This window comes from Populus trichocarpa, chromosome 3 (genome assembly GCF_000002775.5).
Source record: "Populus trichocarpa isolate Nisqually-1 chromosome 3, P.trichocarpa_v4.1, whole genome shotgun sequence".
NCBI classification, from domain to species: domain Eukaryota; kingdom Viridiplantae; phylum Streptophyta; class Magnoliopsida; order Malpighiales; family Salicaceae; genus Populus; species Populus trichocarpa.
In genome coordinates this window covers 16864912-16871812 of record NC_037287.2, presented here as the reverse complement: position 1 = coordinate 16871812, position 6901 = coordinate 16864912, and positions in this window count along the sequence as shown.

Here is a 6901-nt window from a genome sequence, read left to right as displayed (position 1 = left end):
CATAATTAGTTTTCTAATCTCTTAACTTAAAAAATACACTATAAAAAAGAATGAAAGAAGAGTTTGGAATAAGTTTTTTTTTTCCTCATATTTTTACACACTTTTTCTTGCCTCATTTTTTATTTCTTTCCTTATATTTTTTATGTTTTGATTTTCTTCCAAAATAATCTAAATTTTATTGTTAATGTTGAAAAGTATCGTCCTTTGATTTAATTGAAATATGAATATTTTTATTATTAGTATATATGTTAACTTTGAATTGATATCAATTACAAGTTTGAATATACTATAATTTTATTATTATATTTATGTTGAAAGCATGTTTGTTATGAGTTTTTGTTTTACATATTTATAGATTTAAACTTAAATAAATTCTAAATTGTTTTTTGAATAATTTTTATATTTTGAATATTATTGTTGTGATAAAGCAAACATCCTTTTTTACTAGTCTTATCTTAAATCAAAAACAAAAAGAGCTTAGTTTTATGATAAAGGTTAAAAAAAAAAACATAAACAATTACTGGTATCATTTTTTACCTTAGAAATGAAAAGAATTGAAAAACATATCTCTTTCCCTATCTTGTCTCACACTTTGTCAAATGATTTCGCGTGCGCCCAATTAGGTTTCGATTTCCATGGCTTCAAAAGAAACGGCAGTACGTACTCCCTCAATTTAAGGTGTTTGAAGCCCTAAAGTCAAGGCATGCATTTTGGAAATGGGAGAACCCTCCAAGAGGTCTTCGATATTCAATTGTATTTCTAGCTCTCCGGTTTGCCTCTTCATGCTTACAAATGCAGTCATGACTTGCTTCAGAAGTGGGGAGCAAAAGGCAGACTTCAGTTTCCTTTCGAGCCTTTTAAATCATGAAAGTAAATGAAGTTGAAGAAATTTACGATGGTGATTTGCGTGGTTCGCAGTCAGCAACAGTACCGCAGCCTGCCTCTATAGTCTTCGCTGCCAGTCTTTGAACATAAAGCATGCCGTGCTTGACATGATTTGCAAATGTGCTTGATTTTCTCACCACGTTATTTTGATCAACTCTTATATGTATAAATATAATCTGTCGAGCTCGAGAAAAGTTCATCCTGACCGAACCTTCAAAGCATATTGCTAATGTTGAAAAGGGTTAATTAATGGACGACTGCATATATAAGCAAGTGGATAATGAGAGAAATATGAAATAAGAAGGATGATACTTCTCGCCCTAATTATTCTACAAACAACCTTAATTGAAGCAGATTTATAGGTTTTGGGCAATATTCCTCCACTAACTAGCTAATAACGGATCAAATTAACTCCCTAATTCTACACTAGCTGAAATTATATAGTTGATGCTGATCTGATTGTACAAGTTAAATCAACTCCCAATGAAGCATTAAAGAAAATGAGAAATGGTAGAGGAATAGAAAGAAGAGCGACGTACCAAAGTTGAAAATCTTTACCCATTCAAATACTTTATTATTATTATCAATTTTCAAATGATCACAAGAGTAAAGACCCATCACTAGCTCATTCTTTCTAATTCGAAAGACTATTCTTTCAATTTAGAAGAATTATAGTATACTGACCAATTCAAAAGTTCAAACCATTAATTGACTGATGTAATTTTTACTTTACTTTATCTTTTTAATTGGGTGATTTGAAATCTAGTAGTTGTTATTTTTTAAGTATTTTTTATTTAAAAATATATTAAAATAATATATATATGTTAAATTTATTTTTAATACTGGGATATTAAAATGATTTAAAAATATAAAAAAATTAATTTAAAATTTTAAAAATATTATTGAACTGGTTAGTAAATCAAGACGTCAATATAATAATAAAAGGCAGACTGCGGTTGGTGGTTGGTCAGTTATAGAAGAGCGATTGAGCGTGAAATAGAACTTTCCACCTACCGAACCTAATCTGATCCCCACATTTGAAGATTTGAGGTCTTTTGTGCAGACAACGGCCATGTGGGTTCTTGAGGTCCTCATGTTCCTCCTTTTTATCTCATTTGTTCGTTTACCATTCTCGTAGAAATTCTACCTGTGACCTATGAGACGATAGGCTCTAATTAAGTGGAAACAAACATTAATTAACAATTAAGTAGCGAGCGACCTGTCAACTATTCTCAAAACCTTGTTCTGTGAGCACGTAGATAGGTACATGCTTTTTTTTTTAATATAAAAGGGAAACATTTCGTGTTAGCCCATGTATTTGAGAAATCTTTCACATATCCTTGTGATTCATACTATCATTAATTCGGGGAATTAATGGGTCTTCTGAAGTTTTTTAATATTATTATTAAATTCAAAAATATATAGTTGTTTTGAAATTTTTTTATTAAGATATCTCTTATTTATTTTAGTCATCACAATGTTTTTAATTAGAATTATTATTTCTATTTAAGAAAATATATTTTATAATTGTTAAAATAAATTAACAAAAAAAGTCAAAATAATATATTTATATTTTATATGATTAAAAACTAAAAAAATCATAAATATAATAAAATTACGTCAAACAGTGAGAATGATTCAATGTATATGTTGATTGTTTAATTTAGACGATATTAATGAATGCGTTTGGGAACACGGTGCAAACTGCGTTCCCAAAAAATTTAAAATTTTTTGTTTTTTTTTTTACTAAAATTTAATATGATTTGTATGTTTTGGATTGTTTTGATGTGCTGATGTCAAAAATAATTTTTATAAAATGAAAAAACATCATTAGCATGCATTTCAACACGAAAAGTTATTTGAAAAGCAATCATTACCACACTGCTAAGCACTCATATTATTAGTCAATATTAACACAACAATTTATATGTTTGGATCACAAAATACAATTAAAACAGGAGATTTAATCATAAAATACATTTAGAATTATATCCATACATATTCTAATAGCGGATTGAAAATGCTTTTTTTTTCTTCATCGAACCCCTACAGAATCGTAGTATTGGAGTAGGGTTAGGGCTCCCGTGAACGTGAAGCTTGTTTAATCTGGGAACAACACTGCGTGTATAATATGCAATGCAAGCGAATGTATGCATGCAGCTGGGACATATATAGATCATGACAAGGTGCAATTTGTTTTGAGCATAGACCTTGAAGAAAGGGAAATTTTGTATTTTGTTCGTAGGATATAGGGTGTAGGCCATAGAGGCTTGTCCTTACATGAGGGATTGGTTTCCATATCGACAGACACACATGCAAGAGATAAAAGCAGTGCATGTGACAGAAAAAAAAGTAACAAAAGAAAAGGTGACATAGCTCACATGAATTATCTGCGTGAGTCTGAATTGGCGTACGTAGTTGGGTAGCCTTTAATTATTCCTCTCGGAGTCCACATTCAGAATTAATGTGGTCTTGAGTTCTTAAAAAATGTTTACTATCAAATACAAGGAGTCCACATTCAAATACAAACACAAATATTGATGGAAAAATATATTATTAAAAAATTACAGTGATGTTTATCAATGAAAAATAATTTGAATTCAAAATGTGATATGTTTAAAAAAAATTACAACGCCATTAGAAAATATTAAATTTAAAATGTGATATGTTTTTTTAAAAATAAAATTTTATTTTTTTTTAATCTTAACCAATATTTTTTTTTACAAACCAGGTTGTATAATTTCAGAGAGGAGCAAAAAAGATCAAAGAAATATTCATAAGAAAAAAGGTCTTACAGGCTAGAAAGACATAACCATGTGGAGGGTTTCATACCTCTTCACATCTCAGAGACTATATGAGATACAACTTATATCCAAAATGTGATATCTAAGTATTTCATGCGACAATCACAGTTCGGTACGAAAAACTAAATTAATGAGATTTACAGTTATATTATCATGCATATCAACAAATCCATTTCGTTTGTTTTGCATACATAACGGATGGTAAGATTCTGTTTTATAAGAATATCTATATCCTATCAATTATTTATTGAGTAAAATAACTATATAAACCTTTTTCAGTCTAAATCTTTAATTTATTTGATAATATTTTATGATGCTTGCTAATACTAAAGAGTAACACATCAAATATGAGTTACACAATATCCTAATAATATGTAATATAAAAGAGTTAAAAGATTAAATCTCGATTTCAGTATTTCTCAATTCATGCATAGCTAATCTAAAGAAAATGTATTTGAGAAAATTGATGCTAACCTAAATAATAAAATATATATTTGAAAAAAATTATCCAAACTCAATTAATTAATTTAGTAAATCTATTGTAATTATATATTCTTGAAATTCTAAAATCAGGTTTCAAAAAAGATGCATATTCTCAGCTATTAAATTTTCTATTGAAATTTAGAAAGTTTGTCTTCGATCAGAAAGAAAAGGCATCATTCTAATCTCATCCAAAAAAACCCGCTGCACAGTAATGTATTGTTCATGTATATATATAAATATAATGATGAATTTAAACTAATTAATTACTTTAAAACTAATAAACGATAACAAAGAATCGACCGAAAGAAATGATTGCGTAATATGTTCTTTCTCTTCATTTGTAAGATAATTTGAAAATATTAAAAATAAAATAAAATGAATCAATCTCCAGTTTCCCCTCACTCATTAATTTTAGGCATTTCAAGAAGGAAGCAACTCCTATATACGGAGAGTATGATTTTGTTGGGGCTGCCCTCATGCATGCGCGCCTGGAAGACAAACGGAGAGAAGACGAGAGGGTCAGCAAAGAAAGTGAAAGCCCAGTTTTCCATGTGACGAAAACCCCTCCCCCTCCCCCTCCCGCTCCCGGTAGTTATGGCAGTTAAGTGTCAACAAATTAATGGCATTATAAAACACAAGGGACCCTCACTCATCACTCATCACCTACTGTTTTGCTCTTTCCCTTTTACATGGCACTCCACTGTACGAGCCCCAACAAAATCATGATCTCTCATAGCCAAACACCATACAAGTTAAAGGGAAGATCGTTTATAACATTCCTGTCAATTGCCACAGCATAATTGTGTCGCTACAACAAATTTCAGTATCGGACAAGGATCCGAATCCCAAATTGACATTTGTTTCTGCTTTGCTTCCAAGTTATAGATATAACAAGAACAGAAAAGAAAAGGAAACATCAATACCTATCTTCAAACTGGAAATAGACCCAAACTCACGTCTCTTCATGTAATTGGTCTTTAAGAGATATGCTCAGGCCCCTCTTGTGGCAATATAGGACCACTGACCGTTCAATATAATTAGCACCCTTAATGGTTAAGGATTCTGATAACTCTCTATACTTCATGGGACAACAATATCGATCATTCAGTCAATGTGTTGTTTTGCGGTCATTAATTAGTAAATATTTGTTTAGAGAACCCTAATGCAAGAAGTATTATCAGGCGGGGTCCTACACCAATTCCGATAACCCTATTATAAAATATTTAAGTTTTTACAAACGTTGAAAGACACTTCCAATCAACGCTCGATCTGGAGTCGGCAGTTAGGATTAGGTGTAACTTTTTTTTTGAAGAATTCTGTTCGTTGAGAGATAGAATATACATTAAATATTAATCCGCGGGGCAAAAACTTTTGCATCGATTCAAAGGGCTCTCACATGCATACAGAGAGCGCTGCAAGTGGAAGTATCTTATCCAGATACCGGGCCTTTCACTTTCTGATTGCTGAAAAGGACCCTTCCTCACCATTGAGGGCCGACATGGTTTGAACGGAGAGGAGCACATGCCTTCCTGATTTTTGAAGAATCTACAATCCTTCATGTAGAGAGAAAATATAAACGACAAAGACCAACAAGGATAATTTCCTCAAAAGGAAAAAGGATGGAAAGAGAATTCTGGATATGTCCGCTGACATCAAGGTATGTGGTCACCTTCACGGGAAGGAATACTGTGGCGCAAATTATTTAGAACGTACAATGCAGAAATTTATGGTACACAATTTTTCACGCTTTGATTTTCCTGTAACGGGCAAACGCAAATAGTTCGAAACACCAGGAGCTTTGTTTTCTTGCTACTTGGGGCGATGTGAGGAGTCAAGATCTCGAGATGCATTAATATTTTAAGGAAGCTGGGAAATTATAAAGATGCTTTGTGCGGTGGATAAGGCGATTCTCTAGGAGATCTTCATGTTCTAGAAAAACAAATCTAGTCATTGCATGTTACAAGTTAATTATCTCGCTAGACTTTTCAAGTTTCTTAATCGACTCTCATGTTAGTCCTTTTCCTTTTCCTTTTGCTTGATACCAATAAGGTGCAGAATTGTAGTCAAATTTGATTTTCAACCAAGAATCTGGCTCCCAGATATTTAAAAAGTCGTACCCTAGGTAGCCAAGGAAGCATGACTTGGTCCACAAAGGTGAAAAACAGTGGGCATCTGGAAGTTCAGTTTTCTAACGTTGATCCTTGCGTTGAGTCCATATATTGGATATTCAACCATCTAGCCCAGACCGGCACCAAGTATACGCATGCACAGCCCGAAAGTCAAAGCATGAAAAGAATAGACAATATGGAGGAAATTTTCCTCAGTTACCCAAAATTATTTCAACTAGATATTTTTGCTCACGCTACGCCACGGGAGCAAAAAAATAAAACTAAGGTGAAGTAATCGTTTTTAAAACAATTTAAAAAATTTAAGATTATCATTGAGTTAATCGGTTTAAAAAAACTCAGTTGATTTATAAAAGTAAAAAAAAAAGATTGAGATTTCAATCATTGGATATTGTCTACATATTATAAAACCAATAAATAAAAAAATAACTAAAATTTTAAAAATTAGCTATTGTCAAAATTATAGGAAAATATTAAAAAATTAGGGGAAAAAGACCCGTGTCAAACCAGATTAACCCACCAAATTCACAACCTAGAACATGAGATCAGGATAACCTTACAAAAATAAAAATAAAAATATGATTCAGAATTAATCAAAGGTTG